The sequence below is a fragment of the Octopus bimaculoides genome, chromosome 18 (genome assembly GCF_001194135.2).
Source record: "Octopus bimaculoides isolate UCB-OBI-ISO-001 chromosome 18, ASM119413v2, whole genome shotgun sequence".
NCBI lineage: Eukaryota > Metazoa > Mollusca > Cephalopoda > Octopoda > Octopodidae > Octopus > Octopus bimaculoides.
The window spans coordinates 17491112-17517264 of record NC_068998.1 but is presented as its reverse complement, the minus strand read 5'-3'; the positions used below and the strand labels follow the sequence as shown (position 1 = coordinate 17517264).

The window sequence follows — 26153 nt, the reverse complement described above, 5'->3', positions numbered from 1 at the left end:
CACAATCAGTCCTATTTCTTTGAAGAATTGTAGAAAGTATGGAAGTATTTTCTGTTGTTTTCCTTACTATTGTTCCTTGTTTTATTTTCATACACACACACACACACACACCTTCAATTTCTGTCAACCAATTTCACCTGGAAAGCACTGGTCAACCCTGTGTAGCTAACCCACAGCTATATTAATCCGACCCTATAGCTGACCTACAGTGTCCATGCAGTGAGACTGAACCCCTAACCATGTGGTTCTGAAGTGAAACTCTTAACAACAACATAGTCATGCTTAAAAACAACAATAAGAGATGTTTTTTCAATAGATATGAGGCCTGAGATTTAGAAGTCAAAAACAAAAAATAGGAAGCAAAAACAGGATTTAGAAAGAAAAACCTTTGAATTATCTGGACAAAATTTATTGATAAATTGCATAGCAAAAACTTCACCAGTCTGTAATACACAAGAAGAACCAGTGCTGCTGTAACCAGTTTGATGGCAAATGAGTGAATCTAACATAATTGTAAAATTTCTAGTAAATTGATGGATAAGAGATTTGGAAAGATCAATCAAAACTTTTAAGATAGTATCTTATTTGTGAACTGCTGGAAGCATGAAGCAGTATTTTATTCTAACTGTGCAATATAAAGCTGTGAGTTCGCATAGCTGTGTTATAAAGTGGTCGGAAATAATTTAGAAGATATAAGATAGAGAAACATTCTTCCCTGATAAGATTTGTTTTTAAAACCTCACCACTTTTTGAGAGAGAGAGAGAGAGAGAGAGAGAGAAAGAGAGAGAAAAAGAGAGAGAGAAAGAGAGAGAGAGAGAAAGAGAGAGAGAGAGAAAGAGAGAGAGAGAAAGAGAAAGAGAGAGAAAGAGAGAGAGAGAGAAAGAGAGAGAGAGAGAGAGAGAGAGAAAGAGAGAGAACTGACAATCCAACTCCTATTTGAAGATTTCTTTGAAGAGAACACACTAAAATGGTTTCTAGTACTCTGGGGTAATGAGGATTTAAATTCAAAATTGCAGGCTAAAGGAAAACACATTACTAATGCAATATCAACACTACTGATTTATACTGTTATCACTAATTACTACTAAGCTGATTGGGTTAATAAAAACTAAAGGTCTTGATCAGTGACTAGATATTAACCAATGACCAATAAGTTGAAGGAGTTACTAGCACAGATGATACAATTAGGGCCAGCAAACATTGATTCAGTCAGCTATACCTACTTAATGATGAAGAAAAGAATATTATCCACAAAAGACTTAAAACTGCAACTGGTAGTCTAAAACTTAGTGTAGTAAAAAATGTTAAACACAATAAGAATATATGTTTTTAAGTATACATAATAAAAATAAAGACATCATTTACTTTTGATTTAGTCTTTAAAGGCTGATCAAACAAATGGGTTTTAAAAATGCCACATTTAACAACTATACTAGCTGAGAGCTGTGTATATTACTAAAGCCAAAATAGACATTTTTCATATTTGGAACAGTCAGAAAAAAAACTTGAAACCAACAAATATCACAAATAGAAAAACAAAAAATAAACACGGATATCATATAATGCAAGCATACTTCTGGATCCTTAAAAGCTGATAAAGATCTAACATGATACGTTTTTGGTTCAAAAGCTTGTATGAAGGGAAAAGAGAGAGGGATAGAAACAAGGACATGTGGAATCAGGGAAAGAAGAGAAACAGAAATGTGTGAAAGATAAAAGAATTTCTACATGAAATTATTTATAAATTATGAGTTATTTTAATGTGTACAGTTCTTACAGCTTACTCCAAAACTTGGAAATGTTTCTCCAAAATCAAAGCTTCTTTTAACTTTCAACATGCTTACAGTTACTATCGATATTGAAGTTTTATTTTGGTTTAGTGTCTGATTTATTTAATACATATTTACATGTAATGGTGGTGTAGTAATGAAGTTTGCTTTGCAGCCATGTGGTTTTGAGTTCCAACCCACTGAGTGGCACTTTGAGAAGTGTCATACCTTATATCAACCAATGCCTTGTGAGTGAAATTTGCTACATGGGAATAGTGCAGAAACTGCAGAAGCATGTTACATTACATACACACATCTGTGCAGTGTATAAATGTTTACACTTGTCTAAAAGTTGGTACTCATTGTGTTACTTCAAGTCCCATCACTTAATGGTTCAACTAATAAAGATGGATAAAATAAGTTCCTGACTAAAATAGGTACTGGGGTTAATATGATTAAGTAAAGAATTGTTACAGATACTGTCCAGCATGTGACCATGCCGGGACACCAGCTTTACCATTTGTTTGTGTGTTTCTACATATCTTCACACTAATAGTTTGAACAATGGCACACTTGTTCATGATTTTTGTAAATGCATATCCTGTAGCTCAGCAATTTCAGTTTTGTGAAATAAAAATACCTTACTTGAAAAAACAAAAGGTTGATTTCAAGAAGAGTATCTGACCACAGAAGATTGCTTCAATAAGTGCATGCTAGTATGGAAAAAGCAGATATATAAAGATAATGATATAAATCAGAGTAACTTTAATTATTAATATCCAGAGAAGGAATATATCAATTTAGCAGTCAGAGAACCATATAAGATAGTGGAGAATCAATAATCAGAGAGTATGCTATAAAGGTTGTCAAAGATAGTGTGATAATTATTGGGAATCTATTGCAGATTCTACAGAGCTAAAAATAAAGGGAAAATATATTAATGCAAGTATCAGGAAGCTATTTAAGACTAGAATATAATTTAAGCAATGGTGTTTTAAATTGTTGCATTTAGTACCAAACTATCAGGAAACCATTATACTAAATCATTAATGATTTTAGTACTATATCAAAAAAACAACAAATAAACAAAAATCTTATCCTAAAAACCATATCAGCAAATAACTACTGCAGAAATAGTTGATGTAAATAGAAGTAAAGTTATGCATAAAAATTGGGATCGTATTTGATAATTTTTATTTTTAACAGTAAAATTTTAGTTTGTTTCAAGATAAGTTGTTTTCAAAAGAAAGCTCAAATTTTAAAATATAATTGATACAAACTGTTTCAACATAGTTAAAAATAAATTTGACCTTTTACTGGAAAAAAAAAAGTCTTTTAAATCAGCAGCTTACTTCAAGAGTGAAGGTATAAGTGAAAATCTTGATATGATGACAATTGTAACCTGCACTCGTTTACAGACGGTAACATGAAGAAATTAGATTTATGGTGGCCTATATATTTTCTGGAAAGCTTTGACCTAGTAATTCTTTTAGTTCAGATAAAATTACAAGGTCTTTGAAATGCCTGTGAATACTAAGCTGCTTTAGTAGATGGTCACATATGGTATTATTATGCATATGATGCAATCAGATGTTTACTCTAAAAATTGACTTTGTATGACTTTTACATTATTTTGTTAACATTTTAAAATTAGCAATGGCTTAAGAAGAATGTTAGCAATGATAAAAAGAAATTAAAAACAAAACAATTTATATCATTTAAACAATTGACTCTTATGCGCCTACTTCATTTAATCAGTTATTTAATTTACATTTTAAATTTATAACAAGTCTGTAGTGCTTCATAATGTATGTCTAAGTAGCTGATCTAAAATGAACAAATGAATAATAATTATAGTAACTGGGTATAGAAATGAATGATAATCTGGGAGGGACTTGGAAGCAGTGTCAGGAAATCAGTGGTGGAATTGTAACAAAATATCAATGACAGTTTGTAGAACTATTTCACACCCGAGATATAAAGAAACAAGAGGAATGCTACAACAGTCATGAAAACACTATATATATACTAATTCAGAACACTACCCATTTTTTACTTCTGTCAGCAAAATATTTGGCAGGATATAATACAAAAAATAATTTTTTCTTTATAGAATTTTTAAATTCCTAACAAAGCATGTTATTAATTATGATCTTGGTGACATGTTTCTAGAGAAAGTCTTTATAAAAACCTTGTGCAATTTTCTGTTTGTATAGCACTAGTTCTATAAAGGATAAAATTAACCTGTGAAAAGGATAAATGAAAGAATTTACGACATCTTCAAATAGATTTGTTCTTAAGAATGTTCATTTTAACCCTTTAACATTCAGATTACTCTGTCAACTGTAATATCTATTTATTCATATTGTTATGAATTAATTATGCTTTATCTCATAGCTTTGAGGTTTTGCCAATGTGATTGTTTATTTTTAAAATGATATTTTAGAGTAGGCGTGAGAGGCCAGATCTGATTGGTTTGAACATAAAACCAGTTGAATATTTGGGCTGGATATGGCCAGTTTAAATGCTAAAGGGTTATAATATGTCCACAATCATTATATATATAAACTCTGATGCAATTCAGAAGTTCTAAAAATATATTTTGCAGCTGACTTGAATCACTGTAGTTACCCTATCCTGCATGCCATCTACAAAACAAGGCTTAAATAAACAATAGTCTTTTCACATCCATATAAATCAAGGCTGAAGCACTTATTGAAGTTTTTTTTATGAAAATTAATAAATATTTCTAACAATTTTTTTGATTGACAGAAATACTATAGATGCATTTAACTTCAAAATGTTCTGTACAGATTAATTTTATCATATTAAGATCTAACATTATAAAAACTTTGAATTACACAAGGACTTTATAAAAACCCTGTATATTTGTAATCTCTTCATTGTTCACTGAAATATTGCAGAGAGGCTACACAGAGTAGCAATCCACATGAAAAACAATTGTGAAGTTGGTGTTAACATTTAATGCTGGTTGCATCCAGTTAGCTTTTTTATGCTCCCAACATTAAATATATTTCCAGTAACTTAATCACTGCATATAGATCCTGGTTGATATATGAGAGGTATAATTATATTTGTAATTTCTAGAAGTTAGTACAAGTTTTGTAAGTTTGAAGTGACATGTAGCTCTGAAGATAAAAAAACAAAAACAAAAAAAAAGAGTGGAGACAGAGTAAAAGAACAGTTTTAGCAATTATGATTCTCTTTCTAGTGCAATACGCTTTGATTTTATCTGCAGTGAGCTAGTTTACATGCATAACAGACTTAAAACATTCGTATAGTGACTAATGTTCTTGTAAAAGAGCAACAATAAATAGTACAAGATGAACTTATTGCAACTCAGTATACACGGCAGATGATAATATAAAACTACAGTTGATATATATATGTGAAAAATGAAGTGTTTCAAATGAAAATTATATCTCTTTGCAAACAGAAAGAGTGGTAAATAAAGCCATAAATGTGAAGAGTTGTGCAACAGATTTATTAGGCAGTTTTTGATCTACAACTTGAAAAAGCTCTTTGTGAAAGGTAAAATTTAATATTTTTGCTATCAGTAATAGAGCTGAGTCCAGTATTCATTTCAACATGCACTAATTGTGTATGAAGTAAAATCTCTTCATACAATAACAACTAGAGACTGTCATCAAATGCTACTATTGCTGATTTTAGCATTAAACTGAGAAACCTAGTAGAGAATACTTTTAGCAAGAACCAATTTAGTAATGAACAAAAATAAAGTTTCCTCTCATAGCATGCTAATAGTTCAACTTACACTATACTGAATTCTAACAAATTCTTCAAACTTGCCATCAAAATTTTGTTTTGTAAACTTTTAAATTAATGCTAAAATTAATATTAATTTAAATGTAAGTGATTGATTCATAGTAGAGTCATGATAACCATTTAAAAACATACACAAAGCACAAGTGTCACCAGCTGGTAAAGAAGGAAGTTTGCTTCACAATCATAGGATTCCAGGTTTGCATTTACTGTACGTCACATTGGGTAAGTATCTTGATAGACAGAAATTGTGCAGCAGCTCATCATGTTAATGAGAGAGAGAGAGAGAGAGAGAGAGAGAGAGAGAGAGAGAGAGAGAGTGTGTGTGTGTGTGTGTGTGTGTGTATACCAGTGCAAATTGGCACAGCCCTTTATATCAAATGGTAGCAGCTATTTGATTGATATTGATAAAATATATACTGGATTACATAATTGGGGTGGGGGGTGGGGGGTGTCAATATGATTGACTAAAACCAGTCAAAGTATAAATGATTGCAGAGTTATATACACTTCTGATTTATATTCTATGTACTAACTCGGTCAATGGCATGATTACAATGCCAGAAATTATATAACCATATTTACAGCAGCCAGTATCTATCAGTTTTAATACATGGAAATTATATTGTTGCATTAGGTGTACAGCAGCTGGTCACACCATTTCTCTGCATAGTAACCAACTGCAACATCAACAAATATTACATGTAATAAGGATGAAATGGGAATGCCTATGTATGTACATGTAGTTAGGTCATGTGACTAGCTGGTTACTTAAATCATACTTTCAACATATAATTCAGTGAGTAAAGAAGTTGTTTTGTCATTCTTTTTTTAAAATAATTATCACTCATTCACATAAAATTATTTTTGTCTGTTCAATTTTTGAAAGTTTCTGCATCATGTTAACGTAATCAAACCAAAGATTGCCATAATGACTTCAAGAAGATTAATACAAGCACAGAAAGATGCCTAACAGAAAAACTTCTAGAAAGATGCACATAGAAGAATTACTGTGATGTCTGGTTGACAATAAATATAGCAAAACTTGTAACAGAAAAATAATTTATATGATCAATAATATAAAAATTAGAATTCAAAATAACAAATTCTAGCAAGAGTGAGAGAGAGAAGTTAGAGAGGAGAGAGAAAACTAGAGAAAGAAGAGAGAAAGAGAAAACTAGAGAAAACTAGAGAAAGAAGAGAGAAAGAGAAAACTAGAGAAAAAAAATGACAGAAAGCTGGAGAAAGAGGGGAGAGGGAAAACTGGAGAGAGAGTAGAGAGGAAGAGAAGGAGGAAAGAGAAAATTGGAGGAAGAAGAAGGAGAGAGAAAGATGGAGAAAGAGGAGAAAGGAGAGAGAGAAGGCTGGAGAAAGAAGAGAAAGCTGGAGAAAGAGGAGAGAGAGCAAGCCAGACAGAGAGGAGAGAGATAATGCTAGAGAGAGAGAGAGAGAGAAAGAGAAAGGAAGGAAGGAAATAAACTAGAGAGAAAATAAAAGGAAAAAGCAAGAGAAAGAAAAGGAAAAAAATTAGAAAAAGAGGTGCAAGAGCAAGAAAGAAAGATGCAAGAGAGAAAGAAGAAATGAGTGAGAAAGTAATAATTGAGAAAAAAAAAAAGTAAGAAGTGGGAGGTGAGAAAGAAAGGCGTGAGAAAGTAAGAAAAGGGAGAGAAAGTAAGAAACAGGAAAGGAAGAAAAGGAGAATATATTATATTTTCCAAAATGTGTACTTGATTATCCTTAATCAATGATTTACTGAACAATGAGATCTAAATGGGCATTTATATCATCAGAGTGTCCACCAACTTCTATGGTTCATAATACAGGCAAAAATGCATTATATCTATTGGTGTCAAGTTCTATGCTTTACTACCAAAGCATCTCAGATTACAGCATCAATCAGTTTAATGTGTTCGGAAAAAACAGCTGAAAAGAATTCTTGGAATTCTAGACCAGTTTGCAACTCTGGGACTACAACACACCAGTGTGGCAAATGGTTGTTAAGACAATGATGATGAATGAAAAATTGCAAATCTTATCAGGTAAATTAAGTGGATTGTCTTCTTGACTAGATCAGTGTCAAAATCGGTAATATGTAACATACAAGCAGTGCCATATAGTTTAACATGGTAGCAGAACTGTAACTGTATCAACAAAATGATTATTGTGTTCAGAGTTCAAATCTTGTAGAGATCAACTTTGGCTTTCATCCTTTCACGATTGATAAAGTATCAATCAAGGGAAATGAACTGGTAAAATTGTTAGACCAACATACTGGATGTCTTGTAGTTTTTTCCAGCTATGATATACTCGAGTCCCTCAAAAGTGGGGGGGGGGGGGTTATTCTGATGCAAGCATTTAGGCCAGGTGTCTAGTTTGAAAATATCTTCTTCCATTCCACCAATCTTGAAGGCATTTAAAAGATCCCCTCCCCACTCACTAAGAGATGATATATGTATAACAAAAAAAAAAAAAGGAAAAAAAAAAAGAGATTTAGTATGTTTATTTATCAAGACAATGTTGGTAGAAAATCCACTGAAAACTCACATGCCACTTGTATCTGGCTAAATCTGAATGTTTAAAAGTCAGTGATTCTACATAACATTTTTTAAGAACAATACTGTATCCTTGCTATATCTTTGAAAAGTAGCATTAAGCTCATCTTTTTATCTATTTCTATTGTGGGATATAAAGTAAAATGAAAATTTAAAAATTTGAATATATGAACAAATCAGTTGGATTTAAGATACTAAAATAAATCATAATCTATTCCTATAGGAATGATTTTGAAAAAAAAAAAAGATTTTCTTTTTTTTTTTTACTGCAATGTTAGACAAGAGAATTCTAAAGACTCGAGTAAAGCATGAAACAGCATGCACCATCCCTTTAATATAATGTTAAAGTATTGAGGGAAGGGAAAATCTAATGAACCAAATGTTTCTTCTCTTACACAAAATCATTATAAAACACAATCAAATAGTTTACCTTACAATGGTGCTGGTAATTCCTCAATGTTATCTGGGGCAGTCAAGTTATTTCATACAATATTGGATTATGTAACCTGCGAAAAAAAATGTCAATTAAGATGTCTATATACACATGTGTGTGTAAAACAATAGTTATAGTAGCCATAACTATAGAATTTTATAACTTTACATGTAATAACACTCAACACAAAGGATGCGTCATTGCTCAATTTTACAATGTACTAAATGTATATGTTCCATTAAAGCATTATTGCAGTACAATAAGATGTAAATACAAAAATTTCCAAAAGCCCATAGAGAAAAACAAATGCCATTATGAGTAATTCTATAAATGTAAATAAAATACATCTTTCATAACATTTGTTTTCTACTTATAAGCAAAATTGATAGCTAGGATCTGAAGTCATGAAGAAGGAGGCTAAAGAAAAAGCATAAAAAACAAATCCCATTAAAAAACAAAAAAAATTCCTGCACAATTTTCACTTACAGATACACTCCATATGGGATCATACAATTAATATGAACTCATACAGACACCTAATACTTTCATTTGGGATTGGGTAATAAAAAACTACTATATTATTGTATAAAGTCAGAAATTCAATTCAAAAATTCAGCAAAAGGCGGTGCTCCAGCATGGCCACAGTCAAATGACTGAAACAAGTAAAAGAGTAAAAGAGTCAAAATCATCCCACAATTTTGACCAACATTTTCATATTAGAAAAAACACCCACTCACACACATGTATATACAATAAATCAGTTAAAATGAATACATGTAGGTAGTAGCCCTTAGGCATCTAACAACTTATGCATGTTTTCTCAAAGTGAGTTCCATGGAAAAATTCTGGGGTTCCATAAGTCTTAAAAAAGAATAGAAATTTGATTTTTAAAACAAGTATGCTTTGCCATTTTCAGAGTAAGTTGTTTCTTTTTCTATGAATATATTCTCTCTCAAAAATAATTTGTGCTTCATTTAATTAATATCATAATTAAATTGAGATGACAGAAGTTGTACATAAAAGAGAGGTACAAGTTCCATGATCTTTGGAAAATCATATGTTCTGCATTGAAACAAATTTGCAAACTACTGGACTAATGTATACACTTCATTCCCAGAGCTATGAAATACTGTGTGCAGTGGGTTCATCTAATGGCAATTGTTAGTTCTGTTAGTCCACTGGTGGTGTATGGTTAGCCACATATTATTTAAATGTGATTTACATTACTGATATATGCTAATAATGAAGAAATTCTTCAGTACATAATAAAAGCATGGGCATGAAAAAGAGACACTGCTTAAATTGAATAGAATTTAACCCATTACCTCCCATAATTCTATTAACTGGAATTTTTTTTATGAAACTTTGATTTCTAGCATAAAACAGCCTTAGAAACATGCTGGGATGATCAAAATAACATTTTAAATAGAAATAAGCGAGATATTGGGTGAAAAATTAGCAAACCTCATTTAAATATCAGAGAAATATACCTAGTAGATATAGCAAAAAGGTTAGATATGTGTAAATATTGACAGATAATTACAAAATTTGTAATTTTTAAGTGATCTCATATGAGATCACTGGTAGGTAATGGGTTAATCAAAATTTAAAGTTATAAAATACATAAGAATAAAATATATTTTTAACTTTAAACTAGAAAAAGTAGAGGTTACAGTTCAGTAGTGTGATGTACTCAAATTTGGTAGGCCATTTAATAGTTTAAATTCATATTGATGCACTAATAGTTTATTCTGCTTGTATAACGCATTGGTTTAGATTTTTCAAGAGGAATTAAGTAAGTAGGTTTGTATTCATAAGCATTGCACAAAAATATGTAATTCTGTGGTGGGGGTGATCAAAAACAAATAGTGTACAATCTACAAACCTTATTTCAAGTACAAATGCGGAATCAGTAATTAAGGCTAAAGAGAAACGGAACTATGAGAAGGCAAGAAAGGTGTTTCTTTTTTTTATGAAGTAGTAACACAGTTAATCAGTATGGACCTAGTATTTTTTTTTATTGCCAATTATTTGATCAAGGTTGTGATCACAGTTCAATACGGTTGATTTGAAATTCATATCATAAGGTAAATATTGAAATTTTTACCAATTGCAACGAAGCAGTGAATATCTTCCTGACACTAGACAGAGGTAATCATGTAGTCACCTTGGGTAAACTACAGAATCTTGCCAGATCTTCCTTGCTCTCTAGGATTACAGTATTCATGAACATTAATAAATTCAGAATGAAACTAATCTACCTTTGATTCAGTCAGAAAGAAAATGCTAATAGGTCCTTAATATTGATGAGGCAACTTTACTTTTTGTTGCTTTATTATGACTAAAAACCATAAAAATTGTCTTCCTTTCTTCTTTCTTAGATAATGCATGGTTTGCGAAAAAAAAAAAATCATTAGTTGGAGATAAAAGTGTGACATTAAAGTGTTTATTGGCAGCTTAAACTTATCTTTAAAATGTACAAATAAATAAATAAATAAAAACAGCAGTGAATATATTATAATAGAGTGAAATAAAATGAAGCATAGGCTTTAAAAAAATGTGTTTATAATTTTAAGTGACTACTTTCAAAACATTTCAAATGATTAATGGAAATTAAAAGAAATATTTTTCATTTTCTCACACTTATCCATTTTATCAGGTTAATGAAAATTTAATATTTCATTAAACTATTAAGATTTGGAATAATTAAGCAAAAAGTTAACAAAAAGAGAAATAAAAATAATAAACATATAAAAGAAAGATTAATAGTGTTTGACGTCAAATGTTTTAATTAAAAAATTATATATTTATCACCTTCACTTATGATGAATGGAACTAGATGAGACTGCATTCATTTAATCATTTTGCTTGCATACATTGGTCAATGACTGAACAGCTCAAAGATATCTACTCAAAAGTGAACAACCTTTTGTGTTGAAAAGTAACATAGGTTGGTAGGGATGAACTAAGAAGGATATAGAAAGTAGTTTATATATCAAACTTGAGAATGTTGGTCCTCACAGATGGAAAGACAGAATATAGACATTGGCAGACACTATACTGTAGATATGAATGAAGCTCATATCAACATGAAGACTGTCACTATACAGTTTAGATCAAGATGAAGGTTTAAGAATTAAGAGTAAACTAATATCTTCCTTGTAAAGTAGCACATTTAAAAAAAAAAATTAAACCAAATGCTAGCCTTGCCCTGATTTTCATGAAATCATCATTTAACCTATCTAAATGCATGATCATCATCATCATTTAACATCCATTTTCCATGCTGGTATCGGTTGGACTGTTCGACTGGGATCTGGGAAGCCAGGAGGCTGTATCAGGCTCCAGTCTGATCTGACAGTGTTTCTACAGCTGGATGCCCTTCCTAACGCCAACCACTCCAAGAGTGTAGTGGGTGCTTTTTTACGTGCCACTGGCACAGGGGCCAGAGGGGGCTGGCATCGACCAAGATTGGATGGTGCTTTTTACGTGCCACCAGCACGAGGACCATGACTACAATTTCCATTTGATTGTGATTTGATTTGATTTTGATGTACTTGACTCAATAGGGTTCCTCAAGCACAGCATGTTGCCCTACGATCCAAGGTACTTTTGAGTGGGCTGGTTATATGACACTGGTGTAAGTTACAGCTGTGAACTCACTTTATTTGCAGGGTCTTCTCAGTCACAGCATATCTTGAGAGGTCTTGGTCTTCTGTCATTGCCTCTGTGAGGCCCAAAGTTCAAAGGTCATGCTTCACCACCTCATCCCATGTCTTCCTGGGTCTCCCTCTACCTCAGATTCCTTCCGTTTGGGAGTGACACTTCTTCACATAGCTCTCCTCATCCATCCATAGTACATGACCATACCAATGCAAAAGTCTCTCTTGCATGCCACATCCAATGCTTCTTATGTCCAACATTTCTCTCAGGGCGCTTACACTCTGTCATGAGTGCACACTGACATTACACATCTAGCAGATCATGCTAGCTTCATTTCTTTCAAGCCTATGCATGTCTTCAGCAGTCACGGCCCATGTTTCACTGCCGTGAAGCATGGCAATTTGCACACGTGCATTGTACAATCTACCTTTCACTCTGAGCAAGAGACCCTTTGTCACCAGTAGGGATAGAAGCTTTCTGAACTTTGCCCAGGCTATTCTTATTCTAGTGGTAACACTCTGAGCATCCACCCCCACTACAGACTTGGTCACCTAGGTAGCGGAAACTATCAACTACTTCTAGTTTCTTCCCCTGGCATGTGATGGAATCTGTTTATGAGCATCTCTGGTGTTTATTGCCCCTGTGCATCTGCCGCAAACGAAAGCCATCTTCCTGGTTAATCTTCCTTTGATGTTGCTGCACCTCTTATGTATCCATAGCTTATGGAGTTTCTACCTACACTGTTTCTACAGATCGAGGGCCACCTACCTGAAGGGGTGTGTGATGTGTTCACCTTCCTACTTACTAAAACTTTGGTCTTTGTAAAAACATTCCAGCAGTGTGGACAAGCAAAGCACTTAAAAGAAATCTCTAGAATACGAATGAAAGGAATAATAATTAAAGAAGAAAGATTTCAATCAGAAGACTCAGTTGATCTGATTGAAAAATATTTAAAAGTTATTTTGCTTTACTTTTGACATTTTCCTGCAAGGGTCATTTCTATTCTCAAAATAGCTTATTAAATTATTTATTGTTGGAGACAAATTATCCTGCAACTGAAAACTACAAAGAAATAAGACAGAATAGTAAAATGAGATTATTAGAAACTACTTTATCTGCCCTTGCTGAACTTTAGTGAAAGTTATTATGCTATTATAAGGAAAATAGTTCAAATTGACTGAAATGTTTTAAGAAAATGTTCATAAAATATTTATTGAAAAAGTTAAAAATCATTAAGTAAAATAAGACAAAAAATACATCTAATGACAAATATTTGTAGAGTATACAAACATTCATACATATGTATTGAATTATTTAAATATAGAGCAAGCTGTTACAATGATATTAGCAACAAATAAAAGTATAACACAAATGGCTTTGTGAAACCAAGGTAAAGTCTGATTCACTTGGATAAACATGAACTGTAGTAATGATAAATGTGAAAGAATTTTAAATGAATATTTTTCTTATAGCCTTAGTCTGTTTATCTAACATAAACAAGCATGACAGCTTCCAAATGAACTTAATAAAAAGAAGCTTGTCATACATTTGCACAATTGTAAAACACTAGTGAAGTATCGAAAACATATTCAAATAATACAAGCTGATGAAAAAATTAAAAGAGTAATGTATGCATGTGTGTGTGTATGTGTAAATATTGATCCTACTCTGATTAGGTGGTTGTTGATTTCTGCATGTTGAGTGTAAAAAAACCCAAAAATCAAAATAAACACAAACAGGACAAAATGTAAACAGGAAAATATAATAAAATAATAAAAACTAGTCTCTTGGCTAACAGGATATTTAGATTTAGCAACACAATAGTAAAACAAACGACCTTTGTCAAAGCTGCTACAGTTGTATGCTACTGGGTTCAAACCAGGTTATTGAGATGGTTACTTCAGTCAAGAATAGTATTTCCCATTTTGATTAACAACAACAAAGTTTGAGATACATCATTTTTCACCTCTTTGGAAAAGATACAAGGAACCAAAGAATTTGAAGAGGAAAGCTATTAGTTAAGAGACTATGCATTTGAAAGATGAAGCAAAATTGTTTCCTGAATCCTAGTGATCCACAAAACCAGTGCTGATAATTTTCAGCATCTGTAGCATTAAATAAATGAGAGATCTAGAAGTGATCATTTCCTATCCATTCTAAGACTGATGTGTCATGTCATTTTTACAATCTATTTTCCCTTTCTGACATTGGTTGGCACTATGATTAACAAATCACTTGTCAGTCCTACACTGCTTCCACTAACGACAGCAGTGGGTTACGTCATTGGCAGTATTTACGTAGAGCAAGTTGAACTTAACTATTGAGAATTAAAGGTCTTAATTATGGAAAAATATAGTGCCAATGACAGAATATGAAACATCTGACATCTTGGTTAATTGCTTTCTACCTTTTCACATTCCTGAACTATCACTTTGAAAGACAGCTTTAGAGTATATTAGAAATAGAACATGAAATATAATATACAAAGTTGATAGGGTAGTTTCAATTATTATAGTTCATAACAAAATTTGCACACTGCAGAGTAATAAAACTTGATAATTAATCTAAAAATGAACCCATTAAAACATGAGTAATTTTTTTTTCTCAAAATTTTTAGATCCATTCTTTGAAAATTGTTTTAAAGGAGAAAAATGAATGATTTGAAAAATAGTATTGGTTTAGTTGTCTTTTTTTATGTTATTTATTTGTTTGTTTGTTTTGTTTTGTTTAATCACTTGCAATCCCAGTTCAAGGGCCTTTCAAATCTTCCATTATTGCTAGCTACTTAGCTTTAATTATGTGCTTTCTATTTTAATGAGTAGGAAAAGAAAAAAAAAAGAAAAACAACTTAACAATAGAAGGCATCAGCTGCAAGGGTAAATCTATAACATAGTCACTGTCATTTTATAAGAAACTTAATACATAGAAAGCCATGAACACCACCATTTCTCATCTGTAATAAGGTTGAAGTGCCATGTATAGATTTACAATTTACTTTCCTTTTCCAACTTCAGCTGGATGTCTCTGCAATGCAGAGATGCACACATGTGCAAGTATGTATACATGTATATAGTATATATCTTGTATGAATTTCAGTTATTGTATTGTAGCCATTCAAGAATGTAGTCAATTATATCAATACAAGTACTTGACTCTTTTGGGAGATTCACAAAGAGAGAGAGAGAGAGAGAGGTTGAGCAAACGTGAAAATCCAAGCATCTACAGAATGAAACATCAACTTAACACAAAATCTACAATACTGAGTACTTCTTTCCTTGTTTGTATTTCTAATCAACAGATGTAACATACTTTTTCTTTGCAGTCATGAAACTACATCCATGACTCAAGTACTCTGGCACTTGAGTTGAAACTCTAGGCTCTTGATTCACTGATGTAGCTTCATGGCTATAAATAAGATATATGTATTCTATGCATTGAGTTCTATCTCTTTTGCTTGTGTAACACACACAAGTGTGTGTGTGTGTATGTAATCCCTTGACAGCTTACCAACCCCTCACCCTGAATTACTATCAAATACAATGCAAGACCCCTGAGAAACACTCAACCTGATATGATATAGATCAATATGTTCAGTTCACATGAATTTCTTTAATAGCTAGAGAATTGTGTGGTGCCAAATCAGGGGTGATAAATTGGTTTAAAGAAATATCTTAGTAAGAACAAATATGTTACCCTAATCTGGAACATATCCCAACAGCATACAAACTAGATTGTTTCTTTAGATATTTTATGAAAGAAAACAAATGGCATATATATATATATATATATATATACACATGTATGTTTAGTTGCCAATGATCAGCAAATATATCAATAAAAATAGTTAAAACATAAAATGAATAAATGTTGATTGATCGATGAAAATGTTTTGGTGAAATCACATTCTGCAGTCACCGAGAAAGCTGTGTGAATAAATGGTTAATGATTGCCACTGAATTCATATAAGAATCACATAGAAGTAGGGTAAAACAGGAATCATGATCATCAGTGCAATCTTAGTTTCAAATCTAATTAACTGAAAATGTAAACAAGATTAAACTAATTTTTCTTTAATAACATATATAAATCAATAAGAGGCTCATTATTGGATTTTTTCTCTAACCTTTCTTGAGGCAGATAGTATAATCAATAGAGGATCATCTTTATTTTGAAATGACAATATGCAGATATAAAAAGAAAATTCAAATAGCATCATGTTATCTAGTTCTGATATATGGCCAAAGAACCACAGAAGACTTGATTCTAAAATCTTCGAAAATCTAAAGTAAAAAAATTTCAATCACATAAATATAAATATGTATATAGGTTATGAAAGATTTATTGTAAATACATTTTATATAAACTTAAATATATGCATATCTTTTGATACTTTTAAGTTCATATAGTTTCTACTTATGGCTAATAGTCTTAACAGAATCACCAAACTATAGCCTCAGGTCTAAATGTCACATTCAAATCTTCCAACATGATATAAGATATACATAGAACTACTTACAGTCAAAATTATGTTTATACAAATTTACACTGACATACTAAAATAATTGTACATAATTGGAATAATATTTAAAATTTTCAATGCAAACACTGTAGCCAAATATTTTGTTTGAACTGTGCTATATCTCAGTTGATATTTCTGGCTATCAGATGTAAAATACATTCACAGGAAATTTATATAAAAGCACTTTGATTTTCATCCGTGCTAGCATAAGTGTCAAATTTTATCTGTACACATACAGCTCCATAGAAGCTGCTTATGAAGTTAAATGATCTGACTCATTGGTAATGTTTACCATAAAAAAAAAACTACATAGACTCGTTTCTTGGTGAGCAACTTACCAGAAACTTCTTATTTACTCAGTTGATAAGACTACCTTCAGCAAGCTTATTTAGTAACCTCACACATACATTGACAAAGCATATTAGAAACAAGATTTCATTGCAAGTAAATAAACACTACAACTTTCAGTATCTGTAGTGCTCTAAGAAGTTAAGATACAAATACATTTCATGGAGCACTGCACTCACATTTAAAATGGCTCACTGATTTCATTTACAATTTTCTTTTTAGTAAAAGAATATCCTGTATATTGTTAGAAGAGGAGATCTGCATGTAGTCTTTTGACATACTAAAAATAGCAACCAAATCTCTAAAATCACATCATACCATCTTTAAAAAATATGTATTGGATAATGTAATCTTCAATGCATTATGACTGAAACATAAATGGGATGGTCATAGCTGGAAAATTTGATTATAGGTCTTCTCAATTAGAGTTTAATTGAAGTTAAACAACTTTTCTTTACAGTAAATCTTTTAATCCAACCACTTGTCATGTTATCTTCTCTCTTTTCCTTCTAACATTAGAACTCTAAGAATATGACAATCTTGTCCAAGAAAAGAAATGCTACTCATTAAGAAATTATTATCATATTTACTACATTCCACTTAGTCATAAACAACTCACAACTGGAACCTCTGACAATCACTTGAAATGTTATGTTTCAGTATCACCAAGGACCTTACCAGTCAAAAACAAATCCTTAACAAAGGTAAAACCACATTCCAACAATTAATCCTTCTCTTTGAGGTTAAAAGATACTTCAACTTCTAATAATTATTGATTCTGTACAAAGCTTAGGTGAGGTCAATGGATTATCGCTCTCACACCTGAGACAGAGCTGCTACTGCTGCACATACAGACATCTTAGGCTGCATCCAAAATGGGATTATCCAACTAACTTGCATAAGGCCACTCAGACATGTTCCAGCCTCTAGCTCACAGGTACTCTGTCTCCTCTCTCTGCCTTTTCTACTTTTACTATATTGGCTGCTGCTTGCTGGAGCCTACTGGGCTCATACAACCTCCACTCAGACATTCTGACCCACCCTAACTTTCTTTGTCTAATCCAACCCCTCCAGGTTTTGCACTAATTGTTATTAGTTTGTCCTTCCCAGAATATCAACCCTCTAGAATTCCCTTCTTGCCCATGTTTTTCCTACAGGTGTTGACATGCAATGATTCAATAGGAACATTAATGGCATTAATTTTACTGGCCAAAGACAGTCTGACTCATCCTCAAAAACCAGTAAGTAAAACCAATCTACTGAAAGATACTCATGTCTTCTCACTACTCATTAACCCATGCACTGTATATTCCAGTAAAATACAATTCCTACTAACTATTACAAACACTGCTGCCTCCTCAAACCCCATATATCAAATTCATACTGTCACTGCTTCTTATCCATTAGTACTATTAACAAAGCTATATCATATTGATTTGAACACAAACTCATATATGCCTGTATTTCCTCAGCTATAGTTATAACATTGCATGAGTAGTTAAGTGCCTCTTAACTGATTTTAGTGGATCCTCCAATTTTCCTTTTTTTTTTTATTGAATGGAGTGTTTTTGTAGCAGTTCTGCTACTGAAGCTGTCACTTTTCCATCTTATTTCATCTTCAGCAACATTTAATATATCCTCACTAACCTGCCCAATTCCTTCAACAACAGAGTTCAACAAACATTTTCTTCTTGATAAATTAATGGACTGATGGTATTGAAGCCAAACAATGTGTTCATAAATTACAATTGGTTTCTTTTTTAAGCTATTCACATGATATCTCCAACACCTAGCAAAAACGAAATATCTCCTGCTCCTAACTACACACACACACACACGTAATGGTCTTTTTATTGTTCAATTGCTCTTATTCAGTAACATTTCAATGCACTAAAAACAATTATCCATCAGCACTTTCTGAAAGATTCTAAATATCAAGCCTATCAGCTCATAGTAACAAGTGTAACTTCTCTAAACAATCTTCAGATAAATTCTGAAATCATACATTGATGATACCAACTGTGGAAAACACTGACTGTCATTCTTCACATACATTTTAAAAAAGCGAAAAAACTAGAACAGCTGGGAAATTGGCAAGTGAAACTGCCTAATATATGTATTTTATTCTAAGTGTTAGAGGCTTTCTCACAAGCTACACCACAGTTACAATAATAGGCTACACCGTACTAAAGTAATAATTTAGTGTTAATCTATTTTCAGTCTTATTATGATCTCATCAGCAAAACATGTGCATGTTAAAGTAGTAATGAAAGAAACACTAAGTAAATGTACAAGATTGTACGTTGACTAAGATTGAAAAGTAGAAGTTTTGAGAATAAAGGATCCAGAGGCATGAAAATAAGGCATTAAATTTTTTTTCATGCAGAGAGAGGGAAACCTTGAATCATTTATTCTCAAATTTTACTCTTCATTTCAACACTGAAGCCTTTCCGTCAGTTTTTTTTCTACCATCATCACAACAATTTGTGTGCTTCTTTTGTTGCTGATTTCATTATTCAAAGCCATTATTTGAACCTCCCTTTTTTCAGTAGGAAGTGAACTCTAAATTAGAAAGTGGCTTTGATTATTTAATCTATTTCATTATTATTAATAATTAAACAACCTCACATTAGAATAAAAAAGTTCACTATCTTCATCTAACTACTCTATGTTACTTAGTACAGTTTTTCTTCTATGGATCAACAGAAGCATACATAACCAAAAAATGCACATAATGAACTTGAGAGGCAAAAATTCTTGAAATACAAAAACTAAAGGCTGAAAATCCAATACCTAAGTGATATAGTAAGAACAAAGCAAAGGACAATTCAATCCTCATTGCCCTGCTAGGTGAATACTTGCAGAAGATATGGAAGGTGTTTTCAACACTGTGATGGTTTTAGTCACTGCCACCAGAAGAGGTTGGAATATCTTTAAGTAGCTCCTGCTGTTTCTGTGTGGGACAAAACATCTTGGATGCTTATTTCACATCTATTCAACTTACAAAGCACAAAATGGAACTGTTGAATAACCAGATGACTGTTATTAAACATTTTGGCTGACAAGTGTATTATAATTAGTTTATTTTATACCTTAAAATAAAGTGGTCGTAGCTGTTACTCTTAAATCATATTTTTCCTTTACCTGGTATTATATTGAAAAATAAAAATTTAAAATGTAACATAACAAAGAAAATGCTTTCAGATAGATCACAATCCAGTTCATGTACTGCATAATCAAGTCTTTCAGTACTTCATAGTACTCGTGATCAAAATATTTAGTATTTTTTGTGTGTTAAAACACATTTTGTATAATTTTCAATGATAATACTTTAAAAAGATAAAATTATGAATGGGTTGCATGATAAGTAATGGAGAGAGGTAACAATAACTATGCAGGAAGTCCTTGAATAAAAGGTGCTATAATAAAATTAAAATATTAAATCTATAGCTGACATTTCCCTTTGGGGTATTCGAATGGAATTTGGAGCTATACTGATATAAACTTATTTCTTTTGCAAAAGCTGATTAAAATTAGCCTGGATTGTCATACTGATACAAGCAAGAGCTTTTACAAATTCTACAGCTAAAAATATCAATTGAAAAAGATAAAGAGTAATAATATTTTAAGCACACTTTCATTATTTAAACAAAATAGTATTAAAAATTTAGTATGATGTTTCTGAAGATATTTTATAGAATACTGATTTGTGACTATCACTTATGCTCCACAAGAGAATTTGTCTGATTTATTTTTAAAGTCATACAGTTATATTTTAATCATTCCTGATCTGGCTCATTTTGCAATCTTTCCAGTGAATAGATTGAGAGTGTTAAGTATGAAATGAAAAGTCATGCTGTGTCTCATAAATAATTGAAATCACACTGACTTGTGTTAGTTCTGAGAAACAGAATAGGAGAAGTCTAGGTGGTCACACTGAAAAAGTTAAAAGTAATTTCATTCTTAGATGCAAATCCTTTTATAAAAGCAGAAGGTGAAATGTAGTTGATTTAACCTAAGTATATTTAATCAAACTTGGAGAGATGAACAGCAAAATAACCACAATAGAACTTGAATCGAAAAGTGTAAGCTATTGAAGCATCTTAACTGACCACTATCTACACCCATACCTCTGCTATACTTTAATCAGTAAAACTAGTAACAAAGTAGCCTATAGAGATTGTAAGACACCACTCTAGTAAATTGCCACAAAGTGTAAATAAGTAGCTAGATAATCATTATTTAGGTTTGGTTATAAAATGATCAAAGGAGATTGTGTAGATATCAAACAGGGTGGAAGATTGCAAGTACTTTCAGAAGGTAACAATTAAACAGTGTATATAAATCAAAACTATAAATACTAAACAATTGTTTAGTATTAGTAACATGAACTTGACTTTCATTCAGCAGTTAAAGTTCATGTATTTCTCAAACAACAAAATTATAATACAAATCTAAGTGTTATATTCATGAATGGTTACAATATGAAAGAAATAAGTTTAAATAAAATGGCTATATATTATATGTAATTTAGTCATATCAAAACCTGTTACTTTTTATTATATCATTCTTTAATATGGTATTATTTATCTCAAATGAATATCTCCGGGTTTAAAAACAAAAAAAGTTGGCATGAAAAGGAAAATAACTATCAACTTCAAAAAATATAACAGGTGGGAAACCAAAAAGTAAGAATGTAAAATCAAAATTTCAGAGACTCAGCACAGAGATAAATGAACATTTCCGTATTTCTTGGTATCAAAAATGCATTCTAATTTTGACCAGAAAATGTTGAGCAAAAGATAATCTTAAAAACAAAGACTCAGCCCATTCCCATACTTTGCCAAGATGTTTTCTTAGTGCCTTAGCAACAGATCCTGTTATCAGTTATGGTCTGCAATTTTTTACCTTTTCTTTTACAATACAGAAACATAATAAGTTTAGCAAAGATAAACTTCTGCTGGGGGTTAAACCTGGCTAACGAATAATGGAAAAATATAATGCCCACAACACCACAAGATATAGCAAATGCTGATAATGAATATAAAACTGCTTTCATCTTGCTTTTTTTCCCACAACCTTGTTACATGCCTTACCTGATCAGAAGTTGCTTTTGTTTGCTACTTTAACATATACTAAAAGAGAAAAGACCATGTTTAAGCCAAAGATATTATTATAGAGCCACAAAGTAAGTTAATAAAAATCCCATACTGCTAGAATTGATCAGCAAGACAATATTGTAAAAACAACTTATAGTGTTTCTAAGACACATCTCATGTCATTGGGACACTCTGAAAACAACCCAGGAGAAAAAGAAAACTTTTGAAATCCCTTTTTCTGTAGACTGCAGAATGCAAAAATTTTAGAAGCACAAAAGGTCAGTCTATGAACTATTATAGAAACTTGATTGCATTTTAAGGCAGGCTAATACTTGAGGAGGAGGAGGGGACTACTTGATATACCCTTGTAGCTTGTATAATTTACAGAATTAAATCATCATACTAAATTTTGTAATTTTTTTCATATTTTCAATATTAGATGGTGACATTATGGTACTTAGAATTGATGATTTACAATCACATAAGTATATCATCATCACTTGGTGCCTGTTCTCCATGCTGGCAGGGGTTGAGTGGGTTGTTGCAGACTGAGTCTTTATATGGAGTAACTTACTTCTTAGATGTGTCAGGAGACCACATCACACTCATACATTTTCTTTGCCATTGTTTCTACAGTTGGATGCCCTTCCTAACACCAACCACTTCAGAGTATATTCAGAGTATATTAAGTTCATTTTATCTTGCAGCCAGCACTAGTGAGGTTACTTTGTACCTAGCAAGACAAAAGAAATTCTCACACTGTATAATGCCCCTGTTTAATTGGGACAAGAGGACCAATAAGGTATGTAGGAGAGAGGGTTACATTCATTCAGGGCAACGTGGCCAAGAGAGTGTGGAAGAGACAGGGTGACCGCAGAAGGTAAAACCAAGGTGAAAGGGAGAATATGGCAGGGAAAAGTGTGGAAGAAGAAAGAAAATGGAAAAGACAGTGCTACAGAGAGCAGCAAATAAAAGAGGAGCAGTACTGGCAGGGTGTTATGAGGGAAACACGAGTTGCAGAGCAAACTAGGAAAGTGATGGATAGTTGTAGAAGTAGTCAGTAGTAAGAGCGTGATGGAGGTTAATGAAAAATGATCTGTGAGGAGAGAATGGGAGTTGCGGTTAGCAGTATACAAAGGTAGGTAGTTGCACAAGGCGAGGCATTTCTGATAGCTAAATGTTTGCTAGTAGAAAAGAGATGATAGGAGAGAATTAGATACCATTAGATCCGATGCAATTTTTATTTGATATTCAGTGATGAGACAAAGAGACACAAAGACAGCTACATATTTGTTAGAGAGAGAGAGAGAGCGCTTCGGCATATCTGCTGCAACCTCTCATTATGCAGGCATTGTGATTTGAGAGTAAGATGAGTGGTGAGATACATGAGGTGGTTGGGGGGTGAATATGGACAGATCTAACATCTTTGTCTCTCATTTCATATATGGCATAAATACAATTGTAAAATTTCAATAATTTCCAGTAAAACTGATAATAGATTTGCTATACAATAACCCTAGGCCCAAATCTTACAGGCTAATGGAGAAGATGTGGATACCAACAATAACATTATCCAACTCTTATAGCAGTAATAGTAATTCAGGGATTCTGCTCCAGTATAGAAACAATGAATCAATATTCAGCTAAATAAGGAAAGCAAATTAAATTTCAAAAAAAGGAAACACATTTAGAATTTTTTTTACACAAACTTTTTTTTTTTTCATATATAAAGAAGTTAGAAATTATCAATTTTAACATTCTGCAACTAAGATAAATCTAATATTCAAATAATCAAGAATACTAGTAATGTTTTAAGAACACACCAGTTATGTTTAAAGAAAAAAAAAATTATATTCAGGTCACTTGATAAGTCTGGAATTAATAGTGAAACTATGCAGTATTTAGTGAATGGAAATTAATTAGTGAAAAGTAAGGGAAGTACTTAATATAATAACCAGTCAAATGGAAAAAAAAAGTTAAAAAGGTGAACAACTGAAATTTTCTTGTTATACAAGTACTTGCTTCTCAATCAACTAGAAACCAACTAAAAATTTCAGTAGACAGAAAAAAAAAATCAATATAGCTAAAAAGGCAAGTAAATGATTTTTAGATAATTAAATTGTTTACTTAATCAAAGTAGAATGGACTGACTGGTTGAGGATAAATCAGTAATTAATTACCATTAAAATATTGATTTCTAACACAAGCACAAGGTCACAAATTTGGGGAGAGGGGGTTAGTTGATTAAATTCACCCCAGTATTTGACTGGTACTTTATTTTATTGATCAAAGAAGCATGAAGGAGATGACCTTGGTAGGATTTGTAGTCACAATTTGTTTGAGTCGTTAACATTTCTGACAGTCCATTGCCCTTAGCCAGTCCACTACCGTTATAATATAAATTAAGCTTTCAAAGAGTAACTCATCAATTTCAATTTAAATAATCATTCAGTAAAATATCTGGATTCTTAGATATAACAACATATTTATGAAAGCAGGTCAGTACTTCTTAAAGGCATTCCAAGCATCCACACTATCGTTTTGCACATGCCATATATCATTTAAGGCATTAGGAGATTTGACTGCTGTTTTTAGCAATTTGTAAATGCTTCCCTTGTTAGTACATCATGATTACATTTTAATGAGATTGGCTGTGCATCTGCATTCATGATCGTAGGAATATGTGTATTAGAATGTGTATGTGTGTATTAGAAACAAAGGAACAGCAATCAAAAGAATGAATATGAGATAAAGGACAATTTTTATTTGGACCAAAAGGTATATGTAAATAAAGCAGTAGTGAAATGTCTTTGTTCTTTATGGTATCAAAGTTTTAACACCATTCTCGTCTTTGTAAACCAAACATTTATCATATAGAAAAAATTAAAAAAATTAAAAAATTAAAAAAACCCACACCAACATATTGCATTTACTTTCAGGTCATTCGAAAACAGTGGTATGTAACAACTCCATAACTAATACTGGTTTCAAATTTTTTGGCAGAAGGCCATCAGTTTGGTGGGAGAGAGTAAGTTGATTGCATTGACACCAGTGCTCAACTGGTACTTATTTTATTGACCCTGAATGGATGAAAAGCTAAGTCAACCTCCATAACTAATATTGTAAGACAGTTATAACACTTGGTGTTAATGTAGAGAGCATTGAAAAGATAGCTAGATATGATTATTTCAATTTTGTATCTGGTTTGCAAGATTCTTTATATCAGCTCATGTGTTGAAGCCAATTAAGTTGTGTCTGGGGAGAGTCATATTGTCTTAATGCCTTATTATCTAACACACTCACTGGTTCAATTCCCACTCGTTTATTATTTATATTTTTTCTTTCAAAATTTTCGTTGCTTTTGCAACTCTGTCAATGGCTGTTGACTATCTGTTATTGAATGAGAAAAAAAAAATTAAATCACTATTAGTTAATAATATTTTTATTATTCAGTTATTCAACTCCAGATAGGTTTTGATCTTAATATGACCTCATTGGTTAACTTTCACTCTAGTTACCTAAGAAGTGATGGCAGAATCACTTAGTGAATGTACATTGGCAGCTACAGTTGTCAATATATTATATTAAAAGAGTTAATATAAATAGTCGAAATGCTAAAGATTTATCATTCAAATAGTAAATGATGGATATTTTTCTAATTATAATAAAATGGCTTCAATTCTTAATACTTTCAATATTCTTGTGATTTAAGGTGGTAAGCTAGCAGAATCGTTAGCATGCCAGTCAAAATGCTTAATAGCGCTTTGTCTGTCTTTACTTTCTGAGTTCAAATTCTGCCAAGGTCAACTTTGCCTTTCATCCTTTTGGGGTTGATAAAATAAGCACCAGTTGAGCACTGGGGTCAATGTAATAAACTTACCCCAACCAACAAAATTCCTGGCCTTGTGTCAAAATTTGTAACCAATATTCTCATGATTTACAATATGAGTGCTAGGGCATCAGTA

The 26153-nt window shown here is 31.9% G+C and overlaps 1 long non-coding RNA gene across 1 annotated transcript in view; it reads right to left on the bottom strand.

The window, feature by feature from the left end:
- Positions 1-26153, bottom strand: part of LOC128249922 (uncharacterized) — a 195017-nt gene that overhangs the window by 48224 nt on the left and 120640 nt on the right. The window contains exon 2 of the long non-coding RNA XR_008266071.1: positions 8557-8632. This is a non-coding gene — a long non-coding RNA (uncharacterized LOC128249922). The remainder of the gene's footprint in view (positions 1-8556; positions 8633-26153) is intronic.